The sequence below is a fragment of the Mytilus galloprovincialis genome, chromosome 11, assembly GCF_965363235.1.
Source record: "Mytilus galloprovincialis chromosome 11, xbMytGall1.hap1.1, whole genome shotgun sequence".
Taxonomy (NCBI): Eukaryota; Metazoa; Mollusca; class Bivalvia; order Mytilida; family Mytilidae; genus Mytilus; species Mytilus galloprovincialis.
Genome location: NC_134848.1, coordinates 75,024,182 through 75,041,021, shown reverse-complemented (window position 1 = coordinate 75,041,021; position 16,840 = coordinate 75,024,182). Strand labels below are relative to the sequence as shown.

General features: G+C 32.2%; 1 long non-coding RNA gene across 1 annotated transcript; it reads left to right on the top strand.

The window, feature by feature from the left end:
• Positions 1-9,971: 9,971 nt before the first annotated feature.
• On the top strand, positions 9,972-11,266 carry LOC143051392 (uncharacterized). Its single transcript, XR_012970739.1, has 2 exons — positions 9,972-10,432; positions 10,934-11,266. It is a non-coding gene; the product is annotated as an uncharacterized LOC143051392 (long non-coding RNA).
• Positions 11,267-16,840: the final 5,574 nt, after the last annotated feature.

Sequence of the window (16,840 nt, the reverse complement as noted above, 5' to 3'; positions counted from 1 at the left end):
AAGTGATGTTTAATAGAAAAATACCTTCTGTCAGGAAAGACAACTCTGGTAAATGGGAGACAACTCTGCTTTATGGGAGGACAGATTTATATTTGACAATCATTCTTTTTTTGTGCAGAAACACTATCCATGATTTTTTTTACATTTGTTAAACAGTTATACATGTAAAATATCTAATCAAATTTTTATATATTTTTTTAATTTTATATCAAAGTATTTTTTCATGTTTATTCTGTTTCAAAATTTTTTTTTGTTGCCTTCACTGTTCTTTAAATCTTGAAAATGAATTTGCGATGTTGTAACTGTTAAATTCACATTGCTAGATGTTCATGATGTTATTTTTGTTTGTTATAGATTTATCAATTTATTTATTTTTTATATACAGACATTGTTTCAAAAAGTTCATGTCCCATGCTTGCCAATAATGAAAAAACATTGAGTCCCATTCCTGTAAACACTGCAAAAAGTGATTGTCCCATTACAGTTTGCACCGGTCCCATGCATCAAGAAATTTTGACCGGTCCCTTAGCTGTGACGTTCTTTCAGTTATGACGTCATATTCGATGTAAATAAAAGAAACGCTTTGATCAGGTAACGTTTTTTGTTCACTTCAATTATAATTATTATTATTAAAATTGAATTTGTATTGAAATCCAATCTTATATTTTACTTGACTGATAAATATAAAAAAAAATCAAAGTCTAATGTAAACAAGACAGATATCTGCGCAAATGCGGGGAAAACCGCAGCAGGAAGTAGATCTGAAAAAAAAAGTTAACGATTTTGAGTCCATTAGTAGAATGAAAAATTTGGGAACTTTTCCCGATTTTTTTTTTTTTATTGATTTTTCTACCGTAATTGGGGACTTCGTCCCCATATTATTTTTTTCATTCAAAATGTTGATAAAAGAAAACGAAATACCGTGCGTAACTTTCCCATTTTTGGTTCTGTTGTTAGGGAATTAGCTGTGACGTTCTTTAAGTTATGACGTCATATTCGATGTAAACAAAAGAAACGCTTTCATCAGGTAACGTTTTTTGCATATCAAACAATTATTGAAATTAAAAAATCAGTGACAATGGTTAAGATTTAAACAACTTATTCTCAAATACTTGGTGTAAATTGTAAACAATATATGTACATTGTCATAAATATAAAATGTATAAGTTCTCGTTGCGAAACAGGAGAAAATTCAACAAACCTCGCTGTTCGTCCTGTTTCTAAAGCTCGTACAAAAAAAAATCACGTTTACCGACAAAGTACATTTATAATCAATACATTATTCCACAGTTGTTGATATGAATTTATCTTTTTATTCAATATTTCAACGAATATCGTCGTATAATTAGAAACATAAACTTATTTTCCGAACGGAGAGTCATAAATTCAATAAATTATTTTACGGGATAAACATTATAAACGGTAAGCTTCGATGCGTTTAGTTATGAACACGAATGATACGACCAATATAGCTAAATACACAATTAAGCCAAATGTTCATAAAAGGAATTTGCTGAACATCATTTTTCTGACAAATCTTATTTTAAAAAATATAAAATTTCATACAAATATATTCTATTGGATCTAAATGTTATCATTCTTAAATTTGTTTTGACAGTTTCCGTAAAATATTGCCATTTTTGTCGAGCCTTCGACTTTAGTCGAAAAAGGGAGACATAGCGATCATACATTCCGTCGTCGTCGGCGGCGGCGTCCACAAATATTCACTCTATAGTTAAAGTTTTTAAAATTGTAATAACTTTCCAGTGGCGGATCCAGGGGTGGTCCCACGGCGCACCGGACCACCCACATGACGAGCCTCAATTTTTTTTTAAAGTGTCTATTTTTTCAATAACTAGCTAATTAATAAATAAATACTTAAGATTAATCCGTCGTCGTCGGTGTCGTCGTCGGCGGCGGCGTCCACAAATATTCACTCTATGGTTAAAGTTTTTAAAATTGTAATAACTTTGAGTCTTTCTTAAACTACATAACTGTATACTGGATTTCTACCAAACTTGGACAGAAGCTTGTTCAAGATCATAATATACATGTACATGCAGTATCCAGAATAAAAATTTGTAAAAATCAAATTTCATTTTTCATTATTTTACTTATATATAAACTTAGATTTTCTGCCAGGAAATATTACATTTACACTGTGAAACAACACATTCACTCTGTGGTTAATGTTTTTAGAATTTTAATAACTTTCTTATACTCTTTTGGATTTGTACCAAACTTGGACTCGGTCCCCGTTTTCTCGGCTGCGAGACGTTTTTTTTTTAATGTTGGCTAGCGAGGCATGAAGTTCATATGATTCAATCTAAATTATCCTCTAAGTGCGGAAACAATTTTGAGTTGATGCAATCTTGTTTTCCTTGAAATCGACGTAACATATTTAGTCAAAATTATTTTAAAAAAAATCACCTATATAACGAAAAGAAAACTGTGACAGACTTTTACACGAAAGGGAAGGCTAAAATTCTTCTGTAATTTTCCTGCTACTGATTATAAATTAAGAAAGTTCACTTGTCATGTTTTTTATTATTGGAATTTCGAAACCCTGTTGTTCATCCGTTTAAAACACCATGACACAATTGTCAGCTAACTCCCAGTTTTCAAAAACTTAAATGTGCAGTGTGTCATTGATACGATTTGAGTTCTCAAAATGAATCAAGATAATATAAGGACAATAAGACATTTGTAAAACCCTTGTTATGTTTTATTACTATTTGAGAACATCTTTATGTTAAATATATAAATCAAAGCACTGAAGTACTGAACATCGGTTGACCGTAAGTTCTTGTGGACGGTCACAGACACTTGTCTCAGAAAACAAATCACATCTCATTACCTGAATGTGACGTTAAAGTACAGATATATATTTTTTTCTGCGCGTGGATGATAAATTCAACCTCATCGTAGAAGTGATACAAATCAGTAAACTCTTGTTTTTTTTTGTTATACATTATTTTAATATTTGTAAATGACAGTTACATGTATATATAATTTTCATCCATTTGTATATCATTCTGTTGCACTGTATAAGTTATAGTGCTGTGCAATTGCATGGTGGACACTCTTCTGTAATATTTCGATTTTTCTAATAGATTGCATTTGAGTGGGCATTCATATTTTCCAGCAAAACATTCAATGTCCCACGCAGAAAGAGGAAGCAAAGACAGATAACTCTGCATGGGATATTGCAAACGTTCTTGAGATATTCTTCCGCATGCGGTAACACACTTTTTCCGTACGTGTGTATAAATATCAAAGATTTGTTTACTTTATTCATGTTTCTAACGAGTTTAACGAAATTTTAAAATTATTTATCTAATATGTTAAAAAAAAACTATTTTTTTTTCTCTTTTTGATTTTCCATTCAATAACCAGTGGCGAAACCAGAATTTTTTAAAATGATGGAGCTGCTTTTGTTGGTTCTATTAGCAGTTTGATTAAGAAGGGGCCCGGGACTCAGTTTTGCCAAAACTCCCTGCTAATTAAAAATATACAAGATAAGAGGTGGCGAGAAAATATCTTTGTCCTCAGTCAATATAATCTGAATAGACACATATATGATGTATTGACCTTGTCCAAAGTCTATAATTCATAAATGTAATTTGGCGCCTCCCAAAACCATATGTTATGATTATGTATGGAAGATATGGCGACCTATGAAATGACCCGCTTGGTGCAGATGGAAAAGAACATTACATAAATAAGGCCTCTCGTTGAATTGTTTTACATATTCCTTTCGGGGCCTTTTATTGTTGACTATGCAGTATTGGCTTTGCTCTTTGTTAAAGGCCTTACGGTGACCTAAAAGTGTTAATTTCTGTGTTATTTTGGTCTCTAGTGGAGAGTTATCTTATTTGCAATCATACCAAGTCTTCTTTTTTTTTATATATCAACTTATTTTCTTTTCACATTTTCCGTAAAGAAATGAGGTTGCATTTTTTTTTTTACATGAAGCTTTTTTTGCTTCGAATAACAGGGCAGACCTTTTAGTTTCAGTCGACATACGCGCTTGCTTGAAATAATTACTTTTCACATATAAATTATGTTCGGTTGCTTTATGATTTTGCTAAAATTCAGCAACAACTATTGGCATAAATGTGATACATATTTACAGACTGTTCTCTTCTGAGGATATTAAGCCATCAAATGCCGGAAAATTAAGTGTGTGTATTAAATTTCAGATCAAATGTTATTAATTCATGGTCGTTGTATTATGCATATATTACACACTGAAATTGAAAATTGAAATATCAATCATTAATACGTCTTTACTTGCATTGCTAATCTACAATGTGTACGATTTGTTTGCTAAAAATGTTCTTGTACAATGTTTTCAAAAATGCATTTAATGTATTTTATGACTTTTGTCAATTTTGGCACACCTCCAGAAAGAAACAGGTCGAGAATCGTGTCTATATATTTGTAATTTTTTTTTATTTTCAACAAGTAAAGTGGACAAAATATAAAAAGAATGGATGTATAACGCACCCTCTTTAAGAAGAACAACAAACTAAATATTTATATAACATTTTTATATCAATCAATATAAAAAAATACTACATTTCCAATACTAAATCAACAACCCGATGCACACATATTACGTTCAGTTCACATTCAGCATCCAATGGATATTACCTTGAAGACGAATACAGCTAAGTAGTTCAGAGCTTTTTAGAAAGATAAAACTTTAAATTTTCTTCATTTTCAAAATGCATATCATTGATGCGTTTTATTTAAATCTGTGTCAAAAAAGCGTTTACCAGAACGTAATAGGTGTTTGCACATAACGTAATAGGTGTTTGGACATAAAGTAATAGGTGTTTGCACCTAACGTAATAGATGTTTGGACATAATGTAATAGGCATTTGCACATAACTTACATGGTGTTTGCACATAATGAAAGCGGAATTTGCACATAACGTAATAGTGTTTGCACATAATGATGTAGATTTTATACATAACTTAATAGGTATTTGCACATAACGTAATAGGTGTTTGCACATAAGGTAAACGATGTTTGCACATAGAGTGAACGATGTTTGCACATAAGGTAAACGAGGTTTGCACAAAACGTATTAGTTGTTTGCACATAATGTAAAAGGCATTTGCACATGACGTAATGAATGCCCACAGAGAGTATCTACTGTACGGCAAAACGCATATGAATTATACCATGATGTATAATGTTTTTCACTGGAGATACATATGAATAAACACAACATAACGCCAAAAGACTATAATATCATGAGATTTACATAGAACAAAGGTGTATCACAACAAAACGTTTAGAACATTTGACATAACAATAACACTTGAGACAGGACGGAATTATTAACTGACTTACGTGAAAGAAGAATAGACACAACATAGATAAAATATGAGATAATATAAAGGTGTTTCATCATAAAGTTCCGATGTATTCACAGACTATATAGTAGTTACAGCATAATGTAATGCATATTTAACACAACAAAGTTTAGCAATGACATATCAAACAATTGTTTGACCAAACAAATTACTAATTTGACATAACACAGAGATGCCGTGTCAGGATATAAAGGCATATGCACATAACATAAAGAAGAAATGACAGAACGTAAAGGCAAAGCGACAACACACATTAAATATTTACACTATAAGACATTTCCGGCGTTCCATAGGTAGCACTTCTGATTAATTGATATGTTCATAATTATAAATTAACTGTTAGGTAAACTTTGAATTTTCGAAAAACTAAGGCTTTTCTACCTCAGGAACATATTACCTCAGTTATAGTTTTAGGAATTTTTGGTCCTTAATGGTCCCCAACTTCGTTGCAGTTGCAGAATAAAGTTGCAGAATCTACAACGACCAAATTTCCTTTGTCTTTCATGCCAAAAAACAAATATTTCATACTGAAAAGATATGTTTTCATATTTGGCATGCATAACCTTATGTTTTGCAGTAGACGTCTAGAGATACTGGCATATTGAAAAGTTTTGAAAACTAAAAAAAAACATTTTGATGTGGTTGTTCTTTTTAATTAGAAAACAAATTTGTATTGACGAATTCTTCTACTTGGAACACACCACACATTTTAACAGGGTGTCTTGTGCATATGGTGGACACTTGAGTGATCCACAGTACGCCTTGACCCCATACAGAAGGTATCCATTGTCATTGCGGGAACCAGCCTCCAATATGTCTGGACTACTATCAACGCATATACAATGGGACGCACCAGCATGGCCATAGTGTCCTGACATCAGGTTTCCACTATATTCGATTTTCCAGCCAGAGTAACACTGGGATTTTCCGGGAATCATTAATACAGTTGATGCATGACTTACACGACAGACTGCGCATGGTACATCTTTGTCTATTAGATTACTACCAAAATCATTGGTTTCATACTCCATCCCAAATAAAGATCCAAAAGCTGATTCATGACTAACCATACCAAGTTCAGGATCATGTGGGACACACACTGGATTTGCAGGTCGTCCTGGATTACCGTAATGGCCACCTGCAGCAATACCTGCAATTCATAATTCGTTATAAAGAATCTTAAAGAATTGCTTCAAACTATTCGTCTTGTTCTTCAGTGCAAAACGGAAATGTTATTACGGCACTGAAATATTCATTGTTATTTCTTTGACACAATCCCCATTTCCATTTCCATTTATTATATAATTATGTTTTGCCCTTTATATAATTAAATCCCTCGATGAGTTATACATGTAAGTAGTCGAGTGTAACGCATTAACATGAATATATAAATACATATTGGATATTCAATTCTCAGTCAGATTACATGTATATTCCCCTCTATGGTTACATCTGCATTTATCTCATATAAACGTGGTATAGTTTGTTATGTTTTCAACTGTTGATATGAAAAGGCCATTTGACCATAGTTCTAAAGAACCCTGGAATAGAAATGAAGTATTTATTTAACTACATGCATATAAGATTCAATATATCTTTTTCACCAATTATGGGGCCCAAACTGTGGGCTTGTTGTTTGGGTGAGTCAAGGCTCAGTGTTGAAGGACGTACATTGACCTATAATGGTTTACTTTTATAAATTGTAATTTGAATGGAGAGTTGTCTCATTGGTACTCATACCACATCTTCCTATATCTATTTACCATCACATAAATAAAAAAAAAGACAGTGTATGACTAGACGGATTTTAATGCTTTAACGTACATTTAAACAAAAACATGTTGTCTTTCTAAAACTTTTAACATCTCACCGCTTAATTATTTGCATTGTACATGTTGTATTAACATTGTACCATACATTGTACATCAAATGTATTCCTCTAGTCTTATATTAAGTTAAATTTAAATATTTAATTATTTGTTTTTATTTCTGTCGAATTGAAGATTATACAATATTTTAAAAAGGGGTGTTCTGCAAATTGCTACAACAAGTAAAATTTGGTCTGCCGCCTAAAAAAATATGGTATTTTGGATAGGGCAGAAATTTAGTTTAAAAATATACAAGATGCTATTTGCTATTAAAAGTACGAGGCTTATTATTAAATAAGTCACTAGAACACACCCGCGAAATCGCGGGCATTCAGAGCGTATTTGAAAGGATGTAAAGTGTTGTAGGAAGAATAATGTAAAAAATTTAACGACTTGAGAATTTCAGGAAAGTATCAAAAGTCATAGGTACTTGGGGACAGGAAAATGTTTTTTAACCCTCCTCCTTTAATTCCAAAATTCCCATTTTTTGTTTTCGATTAATTTCATTATGAAAATAAATTTAGTGTACATGTATTATGAACATTCCAGTCAGGAGCCTGTAATTCAGTGGTTTAGTGATATTTGTTTTTCGTTCATTTTTTGTACATAAATAAGGCTGTTAGTTTTCTCATTTGATTTGTATTACAATATCATTTCGGGGCCTTTTATATCAGACTATGCAGTATCGGCTTTTGCTTATTGTTGAAGGCCGTAAGGTGACCCTTTATTGTTAATTTCGGTGTCATTTTGGTCTCCTATGGAGAGCTGTCTCATTGGCATTCATACCACATCTTCTTTTTTTTGTAAAACATTTAGTGACTTTAAGTTATCAAAAGTCATAGATAATTTGGGACAGGATAATTGTTTTTCTAGCCCGGCTCCTCCTTTTTCCACAAAAAAAATCTTTTTTTTGTTTGTTCTCAATTAATTTTAATGACACATGAATAATTTTAGTGCTTATTTGTACATTATGAACATTCATTTAAGGGGGATCGGGGCAGAGGCGGATTTAGGGGGCCCTTTTCTGGAAAATAATGTGTTGCTTATATAGGGAATCACTGAAGCATTACCGGAGCGGGCCCCTCTTATGCAGTCAACGGGCCCCTGCGTATGAAAATTTCTTGATCCGCCACTGCGGAGGGGCCCTGATCCCGATATCCCAGGCTTAAAAACATGAAATCCCGAGGTTCTGAATTTATTATACAGATTAAATATCTCGACATCCCGAAATTCGAAAATAGAAATTTTGGATCCCGAACTGGTCAATCCGGAAATTTCGATCTTAAAAACACCCGTTCCAGACGTCCCGAAAGTGTATTTTCTTTTTACAGTCGATTCTTAGTTTAATAATTGATCCACAGCGGTCATTGATATATTATTGAGACCCTCTCTATCAAATAAACCCTGTGACTGCCGTGGATAGTAAACTTGAAAATGATATCAGACAGAAAATACACTTTATTCGTAGTATATGTATATGTAAAAAGAAAAACGCAAACTGGAGGTCTAATCTGACTTAAATTTCACTGTTTTCGTAGTATCAATGTATGTTCATAGTATACAGAAAAACGCAAACCGGAAGTCTAATCTGACTTAAAATTTCGCCCAATGACGTCTTTTTTCTCGTTTTTCACCCAAAATAACTCAATCTGAATAATCATATGAATAGATGACAAAAGCGATTATGCACTGTACCCATAGGACACAGAGGCATGATGATTAATTTATTGTGGAAAGAAGAGAAGCGACACCCAAGATGAGGTCTTCTCGTTTAATAGTATAGATACGCGCGTTTCGCTTCCATAAGACTCATCAGTGACGCATCAGTGATAAAATATCATTAACTTTAAAGTTATTGGCATCAAGGGAAACTAAATATTTCTTTCACATATAACGTCCCACCTCAAATCCTTAAAAAAATAAATGGTCGTCTCCTAACTATATAAAACGGTATTACCGTATTACCTGTTTGAAGACTATAAACAAGTTAGGTTGAAGGGAAATCCTTATTAAAAATTACTTTATATGCAAAAGAGGAACATAGGTTGGTCTAGAAAATGCAATATATATCATCAACTACTTCGAATGCACAGAAAGGTTTTTGGATTTTCGTTAATGTGACAACAATCTAACATTACTAGCAAGTCAAAGGGATTAATGGCATTCATTGGTTTTGTATTAAATCTTACCCGTGTAAACCATTTCAGTTGAATTTGTTGGGCACTCTTTTCTTCCCCATCTGACATAAGTACTTCCGGATGGATCTATAATTTATAGTTAAACACATAATCAGTCAATTTGACTATTTGTTTTCAAGCTTACTTACTGAAAGGGCTATTCGGATTATTCATTATTAGATTGTTATTATACATTATCTTGATTTTATGACTGCTCTACTCTATAGAAAAGATGCTATTAATTTGTAGGAAATCGACATAAAATTTAGCTTTATTTTTTTTTAAAAAGCAGTAAAACTTATTACTGTGAAACAGAGGAACGAACTTCCTCAATTAATCAATAATTGTATGACACGTGATTTCATTATCCGCAAGAGACGTTTCTGTTTTAAAGTGTATCGATTTTATCATTTATAAATAAAACAAACTTTGAAAGATTGAATTCAAAAAAATCAAATAACAAGGTAAATTAGAAGATAAAAGACTTCAATTGATACGTAATTATACAAATCTAAATGGTAAATGAACACTTTGTCACGATCCAGATGTATTTTATAGAGTTATTCACATATTTATTTAGTCGAGCTTGTATATAGATAACGATTGTGAAATTGTCGTCATGATCAGAGAATTGCACTTGCAGTCTTTGCGCAGGACGCCTATTGTTCACGGTTTATTTTATACATAGTTTTAACATACGCTTTTATGTATATATGTACGTTTGGCCTAAGTTTGGTTCACCTGTGTTTAAACGCACACTGATTAGGCTTGGCCTATTTACACACCTGTTGACTATTTTTAAATAGTGGTCAATCGAGTTCTTCGGACAAGTTTGGCTATTTTTAAACAGTGGTCAGATGATTTCTTTGGACACGTTGTCGTTTCATTTCTGCTTGGGATTTTCGGGTGGAAGGATGCCACACTCGTTAGAGCATTTCATATTTGTTAGCTAAATTTAACCTACAATGGTTCTACTGTATATAGTGCATCAATTCCGAGGTAAGTGTTTTATTCTTACATATATTTATATATACTTTTCTGTATGTTACTTTGTTTATCAAATTTCCGCAACTTTCAGACTTCTGCAGATAATTTTCCATTATGTAAATTGTATAATTTAGAATATTTTGTAAACGGATTTAAAGATATGAAAACAATATTTTATATTCAGATATTTGCGGTTTTACTAGTGAACAAGAACAAGATTGTTAATTACGGGTACATATTGAATGTACGTGATATTTATGTGTACAAGGTTCCGAATTTCCTTATGTACGTGAAACTATCATGCAAGGTTATGATATTTATTACAGTATGACACATTTTGCTACATATAAAATGTATGTGCGTATTTATCTATGTAAATTAATAGAATATATATGTTCATTTTATGAACGTGAGATTATAGAGTTCATGTTTATGTTGCATGAACGTGCAAGTAAAAAGCATATCTAAATTGATAATCGTACTAAAGAGTTTGTACAATTATATTATTACCAGGTTCCAGCCTGCACCAGAGTAATACAATGCTGCGGTGTTAAGGAGTGGTCATACAGATTGAACGCAATCATACATGATAATTCATCAAACAACATATCTACATATTATAGTGGAACTGTCGTGCACGATACCATAACCGTCATAACGATACCATAACCGTCATAACGATACCATAACCGTCATAACGATATAAAGGGAAGTAATCTGGATATACAATACAAACTACTGAAGCTGTTGGACTATTTATTTGGACTTTAATATTTATAATAATTTGATGTATTTTTCTTCTTAATTGTTTATTTTTTTTGTTTGTTTGTTTATCAAATAATTTATTTATTCTAATCGTTGATTCTTTGGTCAATATTGTAAAATAGCACTGAAAGACTTATCCATCCGTCCGTCCGTGACAATTGGTGTCAGAAGTGGGATTAGTCTGAAGTGTTTTTTTTTTTATACATTTTGAAGTTAAATTTATATTTTCTATAGAAGAATTGTTATTTTTTTTATATACATTGAATATGCATTTATAACGTGTAGTAAAGCTTACTATTGTATTTTTCAAAAACTGTAATGTCGACAGAAACCTGATAGTTTGGAACCTCAGAATTTGTAAAATTTCTACACTACAGTGCCTCGGGGTTGTTGCACGCTGCAAGTACAAACAGTAGATTTAATGTAGGTATTGTTATTTAGAGTAGATTTAGACTAAGGCGATTGTTTATTTTGTGTTGCGATTGACACTTGTGGACCAAGCTATGGTCAACTGTGATACTAAAGCGTAGTGTTACGAGATATAGATATGTGATATATTGAGCATTGTCCTTGGTCTAGTTTATTGTTACATAGCAAGTCATATTAGCAGGAATCAATCATGGAGAGTCTAAAAGAGTTAAGACAGTATGGTGAGTCGTTGGGTTTAGCCAATGATGATTTAATTAGGTTCATTGAGTCACAACAGGCGAAACAACGCGATGATAGACGTTTTGAAAGAGAAAGAGAGAAGGAAGAATGGGAAGTTGAAAAGGTAAGATTAGAACATGAGTTGGAATTGAAAAGACTAGATAATACTCGTTTATTGGAAACTGAAAAACACAGGGAAGAAAAATGTAATGTTAACCCCTCAAAGGTACCTAAACTACCTCCTTTTGAGGAAGGTACTGATGATATGGATGCATATTTGCGTCGTTATGAAAGGTATGCTATATCGCAAAAATGGGACAAATCAATATGGGCCACTCATTTGAGTGCACTTCTTAAAGGTAATGCATTAAATGTGTACGCTTTGATGCCCTCAGATCAAGCATTAGCTTATGATGATCTTAAGACATGTTTGTTGAAGAGGTATAACATGACTGAAGATGGCTTTAAGCAGAAGTTTAGATCTTGTCGTCCAGAGTTTGGTGAAACGTTTCAACAGTTTTCTGTTCGTTTGGGTAGTTATTTTAGTAGGTGGATTGATATGTCTAATGTTGTGAAGACGTTTGATGGACTTTATGATCTTATGTTAAGAGATCAGTTTTTACACATATGTAATAACGAGGTAATGTTATTTCTGAAAGAGAGAGTGCCGAAGTCCATAGATGATATGACTCGGTATGCTGATCAATTTAAGGAGGCAAGGCGAGTAAATATAGTTTCACTTACAAATCAGACTCAAAAAGGTAAGTCACAGCCGTCTCAAAAACCCAACAATGCACGGAACCAAGAACCGCCAAAGCAAAGTGACAGAGATAGAAATAGACATACAGGAGGTTATGGCGGTGGAAACAGGTTTGATAGAAAGTGCTTTAAGTGCAACAAATCAGATCACTTGATATCGAACTGTCCATTATTGAAAAACAAGGTTGGTAATGTACAAAATAGTATTTCATGGGGAAAGGAAACTCCTATTTGCGGGAATGTTATTACTCTTACTGATAGCATTATTACTACACAGGTAAGTAATCTTACAATACCTGAACAGTGTGAAAAGAAACCAATCAAAATGCCTGTAGCTAAAGGTAAGTTAGGTAACCGTGTTGTGACAGTACTTCGCGATACAGGATGTAATGGAGTTGTTATAAAGAAAAGTCTTGTCAGTATAGATTGTTTTCTAGACGATTATCAGACATGTGTATTAGCTGATGGGTCGAGTGTTAAAGTACCTATAGCTATAATTACTATAGACAGTCCTTATTATCAAGGTGAAGTAAAAGCATGGTGTATGGAACAACCATTATATGATGTTATTATAGGAAACATAGATGGTGCTAGGGAGCCTTATGATCCCGATATATCTCCGACGGTAAGTGTAGTAACTCGACAGCAAGCGAAGAAGAGAGATAATCCATATCCGAAATTAAAAGTTCCAGGAAGTATTAAGGATGTTAGTCTAGAGGACATTGAGCATGAACAGCAGTCTGATGCAAGTTTGTCGAAGCTTAGACAGTATGTAGCTGAAGGCAGAAACTTTGAGAAGACCAATGGTACAAAGGTAAATTACATATTGAAAAAGAAACTTATGTAGAGAGAATTTATGTCGCCAAAAGTAGAAAATGGTAAGTTATTCCGTCAGTTGGTCGTTCCTGAAGTTTATAGAAGCGATGTCATGAAATTAGCACACCAGTCATTGATGGCGGGACATATGGCTACACGACGTACAGTTTATCGTGTATTATCAAACTTAAGAAATATGTTCTCATTCAAGAAATCAAGTGTCTTGATAATGTCAGTTTTAGAGATGTTTTTGTTTTGTTTTGAGTGATGCTTTACAAAGTATTATTTATCCCTGATCAAGACTAGGTATTTACGTGCGCCATTCTTTTAAAATGAAACAAAGTAATACCAACTCTTTCTAATAATATTTTATTTTGAATAGGGAATACTTGTGTAAATTGTAGAAAAGTCCAACACTTAACACTATTGCAAGATGAGAGAGTCTAAGATCGAATTTTTGATATTTTTACAATCCCCATCTGATTCACGCTACTTCTAGAATAGGCAGTTTCACAATAAGTTTAGAGCCCGTCTTTGATTGCTGATACAATAGATGTTAATAATTTGGAAAGAGATTTCATTGAGCAACTGGACGACCCAGCAATATACCGTTGTTCGGAAGGATATCAGTTATACGAAATTTTCAGAGCCTGTTAATAGTTTAAAAGTTCTTTTGCAAAATCATAATTTTATAAATATTTGGCGTATTTTACATAAAAGCACACAACAGTTTACATGGAGAAGAAAGGATAAGACACAAGTTAGTAGGATAGATTTAATTTTTTAATTGCGAAAGAATTTCAGTCTCTCGTTGAATATTGTAAAATTAAACCGGCACTGATTAAAGTGACTGACCATCAAGCCTTAGGGATAGTTTTAAACTTTAAGACAGGGGCTTCAGAAAGAGGGAATGGATACTGGAAACTAAATAATTCTATCTTAAAGGATATTGAATATAAAAACACAATCAACAGAGTAATAAATCAGTTCGAAAATCGTATAATCAATAATGACAGTAGCGATATCCGTCTTTTATGGGACAATCTAAAAATTATCATAATGAGCAACGGCAAGCTCGAAAAACGTGGCTGTCAACGGGAAAAGTACGTAACAATGACAATATTTTTTATAATCAGTATAAAGATAAGAAAAGAGAATTTCGAAATTAGATCAAGGGAGAAATGAATAGAACTAGTGGAAAAGAATAATTCTTATTTTCTGGGATTAGAAAAACAGCGACAAGTCAAAAAACTCAGAAATGAAAATAATGAGGTAACAACAAATCAAGAACAAATTTTAGAAACGATGAAGCTAAATAAATCACCTGGTCTAGATGGTTTAAAATTAGAATTTTATAAGACATTCTGGGAAAAATTAAAAACAATGTTGGTAAAAGTTCTAAATAAGGGACATGAGGAAAAACTTCTTTCATATACACAACGAACAGGTGTTTTTTCTTTATTATTCAAGAAAAATGATCCATTATCTTTAGACAATTATCGTCCAATATCATTATTAAATGTAGATTTGAAAATACTATCTCGTGTTTTAGCACAGAGACTGAAAACTCTAGAGGAATCCGTCAAGGGTGTCCTTTATCGGCTATACTTTTTGTTTTATCAGTCGAAATGATGGCCCAGCGATTGAGGCAAACCTCAGACATTAAAGGTTTTCGTGTTACTATAGATAATAAAACACATAGCATTAAAATATCACAATTAGCTGATGATACAACTCTGTTTTGTAGTTCAAAATCAGATATATCTAAAGCTATGAATATAATTGAAACATTTGGCTCTTTCTCATGGTTAAAGCTAAATCGTAATAAAACAGAAGGAATTTGGATTGGGGCGCTTAAAAACAGCGTAGATAAGATTGAAGGCATACGCTGGACCGACAAACCCGTCAAAGCTTTAGGTATTTATTTTGGTCACGATAAACTTCAATGTGAAAAGCTAAATTGGGAACCTAAAATAGATAACATGAAATCATTAATTAAAACATGGGAAAAAAGAAAATTAACAATGGTTGGGAAAATATTGATCGTAAAATCTTTAATATTACCAAAATTTACATTTTTGGCTACTTCGTGTAAAGTTCCAGAGGTTTACTTGAAAGAAATTGAAAGCTGCTGTTTCAAATACATTTGGGAAGGAAAAACTGACAAAGTAAAAAGAAACACACTTATTGGAGAATACCAAAAAGGGGGATTAAGAATGATCGATTTTGACATGTTTTTTACAGCACTGAAAGCCTCATGGGTCTCAAAATTAACAACAACCAATATGTCGAATTGGAAGATTATTCCTACCAAATATTTTAACAATTTTGGTAAAAACTCAAACTTTCTTGTTTTTAACATGAATTTAGATAACATTAAATCAATAGATGGACTTGGAAAAATTCCCGTCTTTTATTTACAAGTAATTTAAGTTGGGTTAAAACAGGAGGAGGTTTATCAACATTTTCTTATCAGTTTTGTAATATTAGAAAACAGATTATTTGGGGAAATAAATATATCAAATATCGCAACAAATGCTTGTTTTTCCCGAACTGGGTTAAAAGTGGATTGGTTTATATAAACGACATGTTGGATAGTAAAGGAAATTTATCCGAAAGTTTTATCTTAAAAAAGTTAATTAATAAAACAAACTTGATTGCAGAGTTTAAGATGTTAAAATCCTGCATCCCAAAAGAATGGATGCAAGTTTAAAAAAAAGAAAACTCCGTTAAGAGTAAAATCAATATATGTAAGGTTAAATTAAGATGGCAAAATAAACAAATTGAAACAAAAAATATCAATAATAAAATACTCTATAAAACTTTAGTAGATAAAAATAATACAAAGCCAATCGGTATCAACATTTGGACAAGATATTTAAAACTAGAATACGTACCACAGATGCCATTGGTATATGATTTTATATTAAAAATTTTAAAGGAAAATAAGTTAAAAGTTTGCAGATGGAAACGGCTTCAATATATTATTCCTACAAAGCAGCTACTATTAAAGTGGAAAATATCTGAGAACGATAAATGCAACTTTTGTAAAATAAAAGAAGAAGATTATTTGCATTTCTTTATAACATGTTCATTTTTGAAAGATTTTTGGCAGAAAGTACATTATCTTCTAGCAAAAATGAATTTTCAAAACATTATATTGGCAAAACATATAGTATTTGGATACAAAATATCAGATCAAGGATATAACGGTTTAAATTATTTCTTCACAATTTTAGGGTTTTGTATTTACAAGTCGTACTATGTGTCAGAGCAAAAACTGAAATTTTTAGATGTGTATGCTGTGTTAATAAAGGAACTACGAAGGTTTATGAATGAGAACAAAACAATGTCTCAAAATGTATTTTTCATAAAGCTAAAAAGATTCATAAATTATAATTGATGGCAAAAAAATAATGTTCATATTTTTTT